The sequence below is a fragment of the Colias philodice genome, chromosome 2 (assembly GCF_061535455.1).
Source record: "Colias philodice isolate Cphi_HAF_F1 chromosome 2, ilColPhil1 Martin Lab GWU primary, whole genome shotgun sequence".
NCBI lineage: Eukaryota > Metazoa > Arthropoda > Insecta > Lepidoptera > Pieridae > Colias > Colias philodice.
In genome coordinates this window covers 446,199-457,942 of record NC_143087.1, presented here as the reverse complement: position 1 = coordinate 457,942, position 11,744 = coordinate 446,199, and the positions used below count along the sequence as shown (strand labels likewise).

General features: G+C 32.8%; 1 protein-coding gene across 5 annotated transcripts in view; it reads left to right on the top strand.

The window, feature by feature from the left end:
• The first annotated feature begins 2,904 nt into the window (after window positions 1–2,904).
• The window catches only part of LOC149490122 (uncharacterized), a 225,467-nt gene continuing 216,627 nt past the window's right edge, over window positions 2,905–11,744 (top strand). For all 5 annotated transcript variants that reach the window (XM_089701420.1, XM_089701437.1, XM_089701407.1 and 2 more), the window contains exon 1: window positions 2,905–3,134. The gene's annotated coding sequence lies outside the window, so the exon portion shown is untranslated. The remainder of the gene's footprint in view (window positions 3,135–11,744) is intronic.

Sequence of the window (11,744 nt, the reverse complement as noted above, 5' to 3'; positions counted from 1 at the left end):
TATGGATATTACTGACTGTATAGCGTTATAACGCATAGTATGTCTTGACCTTCCTACAATAAGAAGCATTTAAAAAATATATATTACATGATATTAAATAATAATCTATTGATTCACATTAAAAATTAGTTCTATTTTGGAAAACGAGACCGCTAACGTCAAGTAAGAGCGTTGAAAATTAGTATTTATTTTTGAGTGATGTAAATTATTGTACAATAGAGACAAGTGAAGCCACGGGCTGACACAAGCCTTTATATTTTTTAGCTAAAATAATAATATAAGTATACTTTCAGATATGTGCTTTTAAAGTGAAAACAGACAAAGCTCTTTTATCTCTACTCTTTTATTTAATCTTTATTCTTTCAGTTAAGTTTCCAATACCAAAGAAAAAGCACATTTCACTGCATGCACGTTTTTATGTTTATCTTAAATACTCACTTAGATTAAGTTGTTTTTCTTTATATTCGTACACAGCTTATGTATTTTTTCAGCGTTATTCTTATAAATGTTCATTTTGAAAAGACGTTATTAGAATTGAAATAGAAAATATTTAAAAAGCCATTTAGACAAACAGCTTGCACCTCAGAGGTTAGTTTCGATATATATTCATAGATTGTGTTGTTGTTGAAGAATTGGAGTCTGGGACATTCTGTGCGTTATTTATCTCGATTGCAGGGCATTGACCTTGAAGCTGAACTCCATTTTTTATAAAATTTGGAACCGTGGCTTTTGCTGTGTGGCACCTGGGTAAGCAACTTATTTGCGAATCTAGAGATCTAAGTATCTAAGTATCTAAATGAACCAAACTTCATACAGAGTCAATCAGCCATTCTGGAGTAAAAAAGGAACAGAGTTTCCCATCTCCTTATATTATTTGTAACACTTGTTTGTTTTTTAATTAATTCTGAAGTTCGAAATTAATGTTAATGCATACAAATTAATTTAATTTTGTAATTTTAAGTTTTGTTTTTGTTTATGCACAATTAACGCTATTTTTTATTGCAATTATAATTAAATTTAAATAACTTGAATTAGTATGACGTCAACGCAAGCAAAACCGCGGTACACAGCTATACAATAAACATTTCATAAGCTCACACATAGGTTTGAAATAATCATGTCTTTCCAAACATTTGTTTTCAATTTAACCCGAGTTTTCGCAAACAAAACAATAACCGTTGATTGAAGAGTTAACACTTTGTTTCTCTACATTAAAAATTCAAGTTGGCGCCTAACAAAAATTCATTAAAACTTTTATTGGGGCTTAAGGAAAATCGGGTTTTACGTGGCAAAAAAAATCGCGATTTTCAACGAGTTTTTGTATTTGATCTTTGTTATTTTAGGAGTGGGCAATCTATGAGAGTTTAGGATATAACTCTGAATGGAAACAATTGACAAAATGATAGTTACGATAAATAAATTTTTATGTTGTACGTAGTTAGCGTCTAATTAATGAAGACAACATAAATAGCATTTTACACACAAATTATAAAACTATTCATAAAGGTTTCACCCATAATACCTAACTTATAAATTATAATAATTCTAAGGCAATTTATTACAACAAGGAAGTTGTAGATTTAATATGTACTGACTTGGTACATACATTATTACACGATTTATGGATTATAATATTATGTACTAAAAAAACTAAAACTTATAGTCTGCTCATAACCACACTCATTTTATTACAATGTCGACAATATAATATTATGGTCAAATCGCGTCTTTATTTTTTGTTATGTAAAAATAACTTAAAATCACATTATAAAGTTATCAACATATTTTATTTATAACTAGCTTTCCGCTCGCGGCTTCGCCCGCGTTTTCAAAAAAAACCCGTTCCCCTAGGATTTCCGGGATAAAACCTATCCTATGTCCTTTCTCGGGTATCAAAATATCTCTATACCTACTTACCAAATTTCATGCAAATTGGTTCAGTACTTAAGGCTTGATTGAGTAACAGACAGACAGAGTTACTTTCGCATTTATAATATTAGTAGGGATTTGTATTCGTAAAATTTCTGTTCCATTGTGCAAGCCCCCTGATAGTGAATTTTTATAGAACGTAAATAGTAAATACACCAATGTGTTAAAATACAATAATCGTGATCTTGATTCAGAAATTGCCATATCCTTGATGAAAGATAGCTCTACCTTCTTACGTAGAGCCGAAAAGAGACATTATAATAATTATAAACATTAAATACAGTTCTCGCTTGTTTGTTCACGTGCAAAGCCATAAAGCTAGTCTAAAACATAGTCTATCTTGTTTCGTGATAAAATATTCCATTACAATCCGTCGGGCATGATGTCCAGGCATGATATACCGTGCCCTGGGCCCACGGCGGGACAGGTGTATTATTTATGATGTAGTTCTCATATGCAACAATTTCGCTTTGTTTTATCTGTTGAAACTCTATCAAAAGTTATGATAATTGATGTTTGTTTATATATTGTGTTCACGGAACTAATCTGTTGTGAAGACTGATTTTTTTCAAGGTTATGTCTATTTTACTATTTTTATACGAATTAAGTCAAAGAACAATAATTATAATTAATAGTTTATAATAGTTAATTCCTACTAATATTTTCGGGAATTGGTTTATTATTTATTTGAAACTTGTTAGGTAAGTAAAAGTTCACTGAAAACTTTTACTGCGTTCAAATCATATTTAACACGGCTAATCATAATTACCTGTATCTTTCTATTATTAAACGAAACTTATTTAGTGTACTATAAATTATTATAATTCAATTTAATATACTTTTTACAGCAGTAGTTGAAAAATGAAAACCATACATAAACTATTTCGTACTATACCTACGCACGCAGTACATGCGCTCACTCGCGGCTCGTTCATTCCCCGATCAGTCATTCCTTATTCCCCTCGCAATTCGCATTCAGTCGTCTACCAGCCTTTGCAGGGAGTGGTTGTGTCGCTCGTCTCGCCGTCCGAGCGTATTGTTGTTCGTAATTTTACAAAACTAGTGTGACGTGTATTATATTTCAACTATTCTGTTCATCAGCGAGTATATGAAGTGCAAAATGTGTTGTGATACAAACGTGTTGATTGTACTAATGTGATTTTGAGTTGGAAACATTCGCCGCACAAGCCGGTTCAGAACTCGAGGTACGTGAAATTATCGTTTATCTTAAATGTTAGGTTATAGACGTTATACTCGGATTAGACATCGAATTACTGCCTCTTGTGTAAACAAGATCTAGTGACTAATTTCAAGGGCATTGCGATAAATAGAAACGGTTGAAACTTGAAACATACAACGTTTACAAGCTTGAATGAAAACTAATCTTTGTTTAAATTTTTACGTGTGAACAATTTGTAGGTACATTGATTCCATATATTTAAGAATATTATTATCGATAACGATAAAATAGTAATAAGTAGGTAGGTATACAGTTTGAGTAACAATTTGGTAATAACTACGTCCTTGCGTATCTAAACTTACTAACCTTCCTTGAATATTTACATTATTAGCTAGAGTGGGAACGGTTTGATGTGGCTCTATGATATAAACAAAAGTTTTATGATATCATCATACTGGAAATATGTAGGTATACCTACTTAAAGATGTTTAATAACCTTGTTCTAGCAGCGTAAAATGATGCTAATGTAACCATAACGATTACTCATGTTACCAAGTAAGTATAAATGTTACAAAATTTCAAAATATTTGATACATAGAGTATTATGTTACATATCGCCATTACTATTATTAACGTTTACCTTATCAATGAAGACTTAGTTCTCAGTAAGTAGGCAAAGGTATTTCATACGATTAAAACTTATATGATGAAATTGATAGATAAGTACCATTCATTCAATACCTAGGGAATATTAATCACACAAGCTACAATGAAACATAGGTAAGTACTGAAAAATTGAAATTACACATCGCTTACAAAAGTTACAAACCGTAGGAAATAAATAAGGTTTTTAATTTGCCGAATAAAATCGTGTATGTGGAAGCTATAATGTTTTTACTTTTTAATTGCACTACCTACATACCAACCACGCAAAACGTACATTCCAATTTTCCATTGACCTAATAATATAAAGAAATTCTTATTCATTTCTATAAAGCGTTTGATCTTTTGTTCTCAAACCGAAGGGAAATAGGACGTTGCTGTCTCGTTCAAAACGTCGCCTAGTTAAAGTAATAATTGTGAATGAACAATGAATGAACGATATTAAAACGAGGAAACCGCAAACTGGTTCAACGAAGGTCAAATCATTCGGTCATTGTCCAAATAAATTGCTTTTATAACATCGAGATAGTATGTACTACGTACTAGAGAGGCGATCGCTACTACACTCTCTTTAACACGAGCTAGAGGTAAGAATCACAAGTCTCTTTAGTCTGTGTCGGACTGTGCCCCCCGCTTGCCGCGTCAACACGTGTTATTGCTCTGTTCAAAATGCCTTCGTGTGTGCTTAGATATTGTTTTAACAGTTCCCATAATACAAACAAAGCCCGAGGAGTGACTTTTCACCAGTAAGTTTCCTTATTATGAGTAAATCATGCATTTTACTAATATTGTTATCATTTTGCGAAAAATCACCACGCGTTCTGCGTTTCGCGCCATTTTTCATAGACTAACAGCACAGACGTGACACTATCGATGAGTCTGTTAAAAAAATGTAACTGGATTTTTTTAACTATGTATAAACAATATCTACTAGGAAAGATTACCGTGGTGTAGTACCTAAATATTTATACTTTTACCCGACTACGCAAAGTAAAACGGTAGGTTATATTAAGTAATATTTATTTATTTACCTATTTTTATTTATTAAAAAAAGGTTAATCAACAGTTGTTCCAATAGGATTTACAAATTATTATGCACAACAATTACAAATAAACACAACATTCACAGAAACTAATACAGTAAAAGTTCCTTAATCGCGCTTCCTTTATTCGTGTTTTCACTATTCGCGGATTAAAACAATGCGACCCAATTTCTATATTCACGACTAAAAATTTTTTTTTATTCGGGGATTTAATAAGTACATACATAATAATAAAATTATTCCAATAGGTATATTACCCAATATCCTTGTCAAATGGACTAATAAGAAAGTAAAATAGATCTTATTACAAGTTTGCCTAAAGTACATAATATTATGTTCTTAAATGATATCGCCGAGGCCTTTGACACAAGCCGCCTTTGTCGCAAGCCACCTCTGGGGCGATTGATGTTTTTGAGAATGTAAATAAACAGAATGGAAGCAACCTTATAACTCAATAAATAAAGTATATTTTTAAATGTAGTTCCGTTTATAGTAAAAGCCGCTTTGCGTATTTATTGTTTCGTCTTTCACATTCGTTACAAAAATTGTGATCGAGTAAGGGGGCGTCCATAAATTACGTGAGGTGTTTTTTAAAATTTTCTGCACCTCCCTCCCCCCCTGGTGAGATGTCGTGAGAATTTATTCAACCCCTCCCCCATCCTCGAATCTCACGTGAGATTTTTCAAAATGTGAGTTTCTTATACGTAAACGCCATCAACATTGAATCATCGTATCCATTTAATTAGGGCTATTATTATAAACCAATACTCCAAAATTCGATTACATCATGAAGCAAAAACTGATAAAACTATTGATTACTACACAAAACGACAAAAGCTTACTAAATTGATATTATTTAAAGGAAATTAAAATACATAGTTTTATATAAAATCCTCGTTTTATTAATTCCCTAGTATCAGTACCACCAGATAGTACCGAGTAAACAGATTGCACAATGTGTCGCATCTGCACGCATTGCTTAATCTTTGAACTTGAGGCCACGCCTCGCTCGTTCCACACGTACCCCACCACATCGGCCGCGCGCAATGTTTTTGTTTGGAATAACCCCTCTAGTAGTACATATATCTCGATGTTTTATAAATAGAGTTGTGACGGCTTGATTAAAGAAAGGAAAGTTAGCTTTGATAATACAAGCACGATAGCATCTTTTAATAAAGATTGCATACAATTTTGGGCCTTGGCTTCCTTTTGTTATTCTGACAATTAACGGAATTGTGCCTTACTTAGTTAAATCTGCATTATTTATTGTCGCTATAGTTTATATTTGGATCTCACGATAAAAATACTGATGATTATGATAATGTTTTAATGTATATTTTATTGCTTAACAATCACTTTAACATCGATACATTTTATGTAATCCGTTTTTGACATTTAAAAAACGAACCAGCGTTACGCGTTACGCTCCATATTTACAGATCTTTCGTTCTTCACTCACTTCGGTCAATAACAATGCGAATATAAAATAAATACACATTTGGCGTTTATTTGATATTTGGCGGGCGCCCAACACCGCGGTCGGCTATATGTGATGTTTTGACGTATTAGAAATAGACTGAATTTCCATTGTAGGCTATTTGGACAGAAATACATTATTATGTATTCAATATTACGTAAATAAATAACTTACTTTTCTTGTTTACAGAATACTGAATGTATTCTTTAATGTGATGTGATGTTATTATAAGTGGAGTTATCGTAATGATGTTTTATTTTTTTTACTAAAAATAATATACCTATCAATTCAATTATTATATTAGAAGCACAACATTAAAGCGAATAAAGATCTAAAATATTATACGTTCATACTGTCTCACATTGAGATCCCTACAACGTTCCCTTTGACCTTTTCCGCACTATTAGCCACCTCCCTACCTCCTATAAAGTCGGTTTACTAGTTTTTACGTGATTGACTAACATACATGTATATTGCAACGTATGACATTTACAATTTACATGAATGAGTAACTAGCTATGTCGCGTGGATTTGCGCGCGCTTCATCATTTCCAAGGATGAATCTTAAAATCAAAATCCATTGAGTGCTCTTACGCGTGAAAGAGTAGCAAACAAAAATGTGACAATTTTTCGCATTTAAAATATTTGTATTATTTATTAACATTTCCTTGACGATCAAACACTTTAAAGCTTTCACACGATCATTCAAACGTGTGTCCCTACCTATATGTATACTAATATTATAAAGAGGAAAAGTTTGTATGTATGTATGTATGTATGGTTTTCACGCATAAACTACTGGACCAATTTTGATGAAATTTGGCACAGATAAACTTTAGACCCTGAGAAAGAATAGGCTACCTTTTATTGCGAAATATGTACCACGGGCGAAGCCGGGGCGGACCGCTAGTTTATTTATAAAATTATTAAGCGTATTATAATAATTATATTCAGAAATGTGAAACATGGAATTACTGATAACACGATAAGGCCATGCGCAGACGACAGACTATCCGTGACGCACTTTTTAGTCTGTGAAAATAGAACCTATGAAATTATATGCAGTAACGCACACGACGCGCAAAAAGTCCGGCGCACAAAAAATCCGTGTAATTCGGGCAGACCGCACCGCGCCGCTCCGCACAAAAGTGTGTGAAAAGAATTGAACGTTTGCTTCAACGCGCGCTAACGCAGACGGCGCACACTTTACACGATTTCCATAGCGTCTACGTCCCTACAGCTCTGCCGACAAAATGATCGAAGATGTGCGTCGTGTGCGTTGAGTCTGTGAAAAATCCGCGACCGACTTTTTGCGCGCCATGCAGACTTTTTGTGCGCCGCAGACTCGATCGCACAAAAAGTGTGCCGTCTGCGCAGGGCCTAAGATCCTACACCAAGGCAATTTGCGTTACACCCATTAAGAGTTTGGGCCAAGTTTCGTCTTATCGAATGAGGACGATCTTCAATTGCAAATATTATGTTAGCAAGGAGATATCATGAACAAATTCTTATGACAAGTTCGCTGAAACAATAAGTAAAAACAGTCGTTTTTAGAAGATTTTTAACTCGAGTACCTACGATCTAAGAATAAAACTGAACAATAAAATCGCGCACTAAAAATGTTATATAATTCTTCTGAAGAAATACCTATAGAGCATTGGGGCCTTCAACAATTTAGCTTATGATGAAACCTGGGAAAGGGCTGGCTATGTTGTTGTTATATCAAAATGTATTTTATATGACATCTGTATCGGTATTTGAGAAGACATAAGTACCTACATAACTAGATGATTTACTCTTCCACGGATATGAATCTCAAAAAGTTTATAAGTTGTATTTACGCTAAAAGAAGATTAGTCAAAACATTTAAACGCTTATCTACCTACAACAATACCATAGTCAGGATAAAATAAATAATCCTATAGGTAGGATTTAAACGAATACTTTATGTGATGATGTATATGAATGTCTTATTAACGTATTTAATACAATCATTTCAGTACTAGGTAGGTAATAAACAACTTACTATGAAATATTACGTATCCTTTGCAATACATAGCATAAAATATACACCTCGTAATTCTAATACGAAAAATACATATTCGTATTACTGGTATTACGCTTGTTCAGAAATAATCACGCAACGTACCTAATATAAACATATTACAGTAACTGTATAACCAACACGGCCAATTCTCAGAAGGTGTCAATGGTTACCATCTAGAAATATATTTCATACACAGATTATCACACTTTGTTCTCGTTTCTTAGAATTACTATCTTTTCTTTTATTATCTGTATAATTAACGCACGTGGCTTTTTATGTGTATCTTCGTTTTATCTCTTGAGCTTGTGAATTCTAAGAAAATTGCTGTTTTTACGAAAGTATTCACACGACTTGTTTAGAGTAGATATAGGTATTTTACAACGTTTGTAAGCTATTTTAAATTATTTATAGAGGAAAACTTAGCCTTATTTTTACTTATAGACAATTAGCTTTCCTCTCGCGGCTTCGCGAGTGAACTTCAAAATATGACAAGTCATAACTAGGGCGATAGTTGTTCCCAAATCCCAGTTGTTCCCCTGTTCTTATAACCCTTTGCAAAAACCACATTGGTCATATCATATTTATATTATTGTTCAAGTATACATTGTATTGAAAATTAAGGGAGCAGAATGCTGCATTCGCAATTCTTATTTTCAACCGACTAAAAAAAAGGAGGAGTTTCTCAATTCGATTGAATTTTTTTTTGGGTTTCTTACCTGAGTACATTCGTTTAGGTGAACCTATTTTGATGATTCCGCTGGTCCCATTTAAATGTTGTCCAGTTTTATCGATTTCAAGATTTTGAGTTTACCTATATTATTTTGTTAAAAATGAATTAAAACTTTTACAGCAATCTTTTCTGATACCGTTTGAAGACATCTGCCACTATTCATGGCTCTAGCAAGCGATGACGCATATGCTACAAAATAACTTCCAAATAAGTTTGATATAAATATCTACGCATGTCGAAATTTCCTGGGAATAATCAGAACCGGTGTTGGTTCATTTACATATCGCTTCTGTGAATTAAATGTATATTATTAACCTATACTGTCTCCGCTTACTTGGGTGTGAGCACGTTACACCACGGCATTTGACGTGACGTCCTTCCGTGTTTATCTGTTCAGAGTCAAACGAAAGTTATGGATATTTTACAATAATAAAACTTCGCAAAGTATAATAATATTAAGGAATAATTGAAATCAGGATGGAATGGTTGATTGTTTATTTCTCATTTTAGCAGTTTAAGTGGTTTTGATAACTAAGCGATTTTAGCCGAATGCACAAGAAGAAGAGTAATGATTAACCGGTAATTTTCTAGTTTTATGAATGAATAATTTTATTAGATCGAGGAAGACAGATCAAAATATGACGTCGTTGGATCAAAACAAAAGTGAAATAAAAAAAAATATAAGTAAATTTAAATTCAAAGTTAACAATTTTGACACATTCCAAGGCTTATCAATGTTTTTAGTTTTTCAAACAAAATAGTGACGTAGCTCGCGATCGACATTACCGATAAATGCAATATCGATATTAAATTCATAAAATGGTCGGTTGTTTACCGATGTAATTACTCTGCGCCACAAATTATTGTATTTGCCTGTTGGGATTAATAGTATCCATGTTTGTGACAATTTTAATGTTTCTGATTATGTTTGGACTAGAGCATCGGTTATGCATTCTTTTGTGTTAATGCGTTGATTAATATAAAATTAAAATTACCCCTTCTGCATTACTCGTATGATAAACAGTCGTTTCTCATAGTATTGTCCTCTTTTCTTCACTGGTGAAATTAATGCATTCTTGGTTAAAAGTTAAAACTCATCATTGTCAATCCAGCCGTACCGGAGATATTGATGATTGGAAAGAGCAACTATGGAGTTTCTTGCCGATTCTTCTCCGTAGATGCTGCTTTCTGAATCGGTGGTGAATGTTAAAAATATGTACCTAATGACGTTTCAAAAGTGCTTCTGGAAGAAGTCTAATTGAATAAATAAATGTTTGAGTTTGAGTTTGATACCGAATAGAACATAAAAATAAAGATTATAGTTTCTTATTACGAAAATATCTCAATTCAGAAACCTATCCATATAATAGTTATTAGTTATACCTAACTATAATTATCTTGTCTAAAGTTCAACAATAAATTTACCTTAATCCTTTTAAGTAATGCCTGCAAGGTCTAGACTTACTTTCAATATTGAAGTTTCACCACTTGATCGAACACAAACGTTTTAAAACCAACTTAAACTTAATTATAACTTAAAGTTTATGAACTAGAGATAGTAAAGTGTATGTTTACGCCATTACGAGGTTTTACTTGGCCCTAATGGGGTTTTACTTAACAGGTGTGGTGAAGTTAACATTGGTGTAAAAAATTTGAGAACTTGAGTGGTAGGCCAGGAGACTGTTGAGGATTTAGTGTGAGTATCTGATTATGTATTGGACTACAGTAAAAATAACTAATGGAAATTTACCTATTGTTGAATTAATAGCATAATGTGTAAAATTAAAATTGATTGTCTTACCTATAAACCGATACTTCACTTTTTGATGATGGATCAATACAAGTAACCACAACAAAACTATTTTTAATACTTTGCCTTTCTCACGAATACTTAGTATCATTATTATTTTTAATTAGATCTACCTTCCTACTATTTTATAAAAATATTATGTCATAATTACACCAACCAGCGCTCGTACTACAGCCCTCATCAACTCCCATATATTTTTACGATTCCCTTCCCAAAAACACGTGCTACTTGCAACATAAACATCGATAACAGCATTTTTTACGCTCTATTATTTATCTAACAAATATGGAAGCGAACGAATTTAATCGACCGTTACGAAATTGAATTTAGAAAAAGGCGGTAGAACACGGCGCGGCGTATTTAACTTTTTTTTTTATTTCGAACGGGGATAATGGTCGGACAGCTGTCATGGTTGTGTCAGTTCTAAATTTAAAATAAACATTTCATTTTTATTACTTTATGAGTCGCGTGTTCGGATGTAACTGGCTGATTTTAGTGTTGTTTGATGTAGTTTGGTAAATTATTAGGCGATACGGGTGGTGGACATGTTATGTGATTTCGATGACTCGACTTTTCGATACGGTAATAGTTTGAGCATAGTTGTAAAGAATCATTACGAGAGTATTATAAATAAAATTTACGACACAAAAATATTGCGACATGAGTATTTTAAATATGATTGTTTATAAAAAAAAGAAAACTTACATCTTTCACATTTTGTAGTGGAAAACATAGAAAACACAGTGGCCAACAAACAGAGGTCATTTACATACACATTTTCAACGTTAGAATTAATAATCCAACTCCCTATCTTAACGACTCCCTATCTTACAAAAAATAAACCCCTTCAACCACACATACGTTA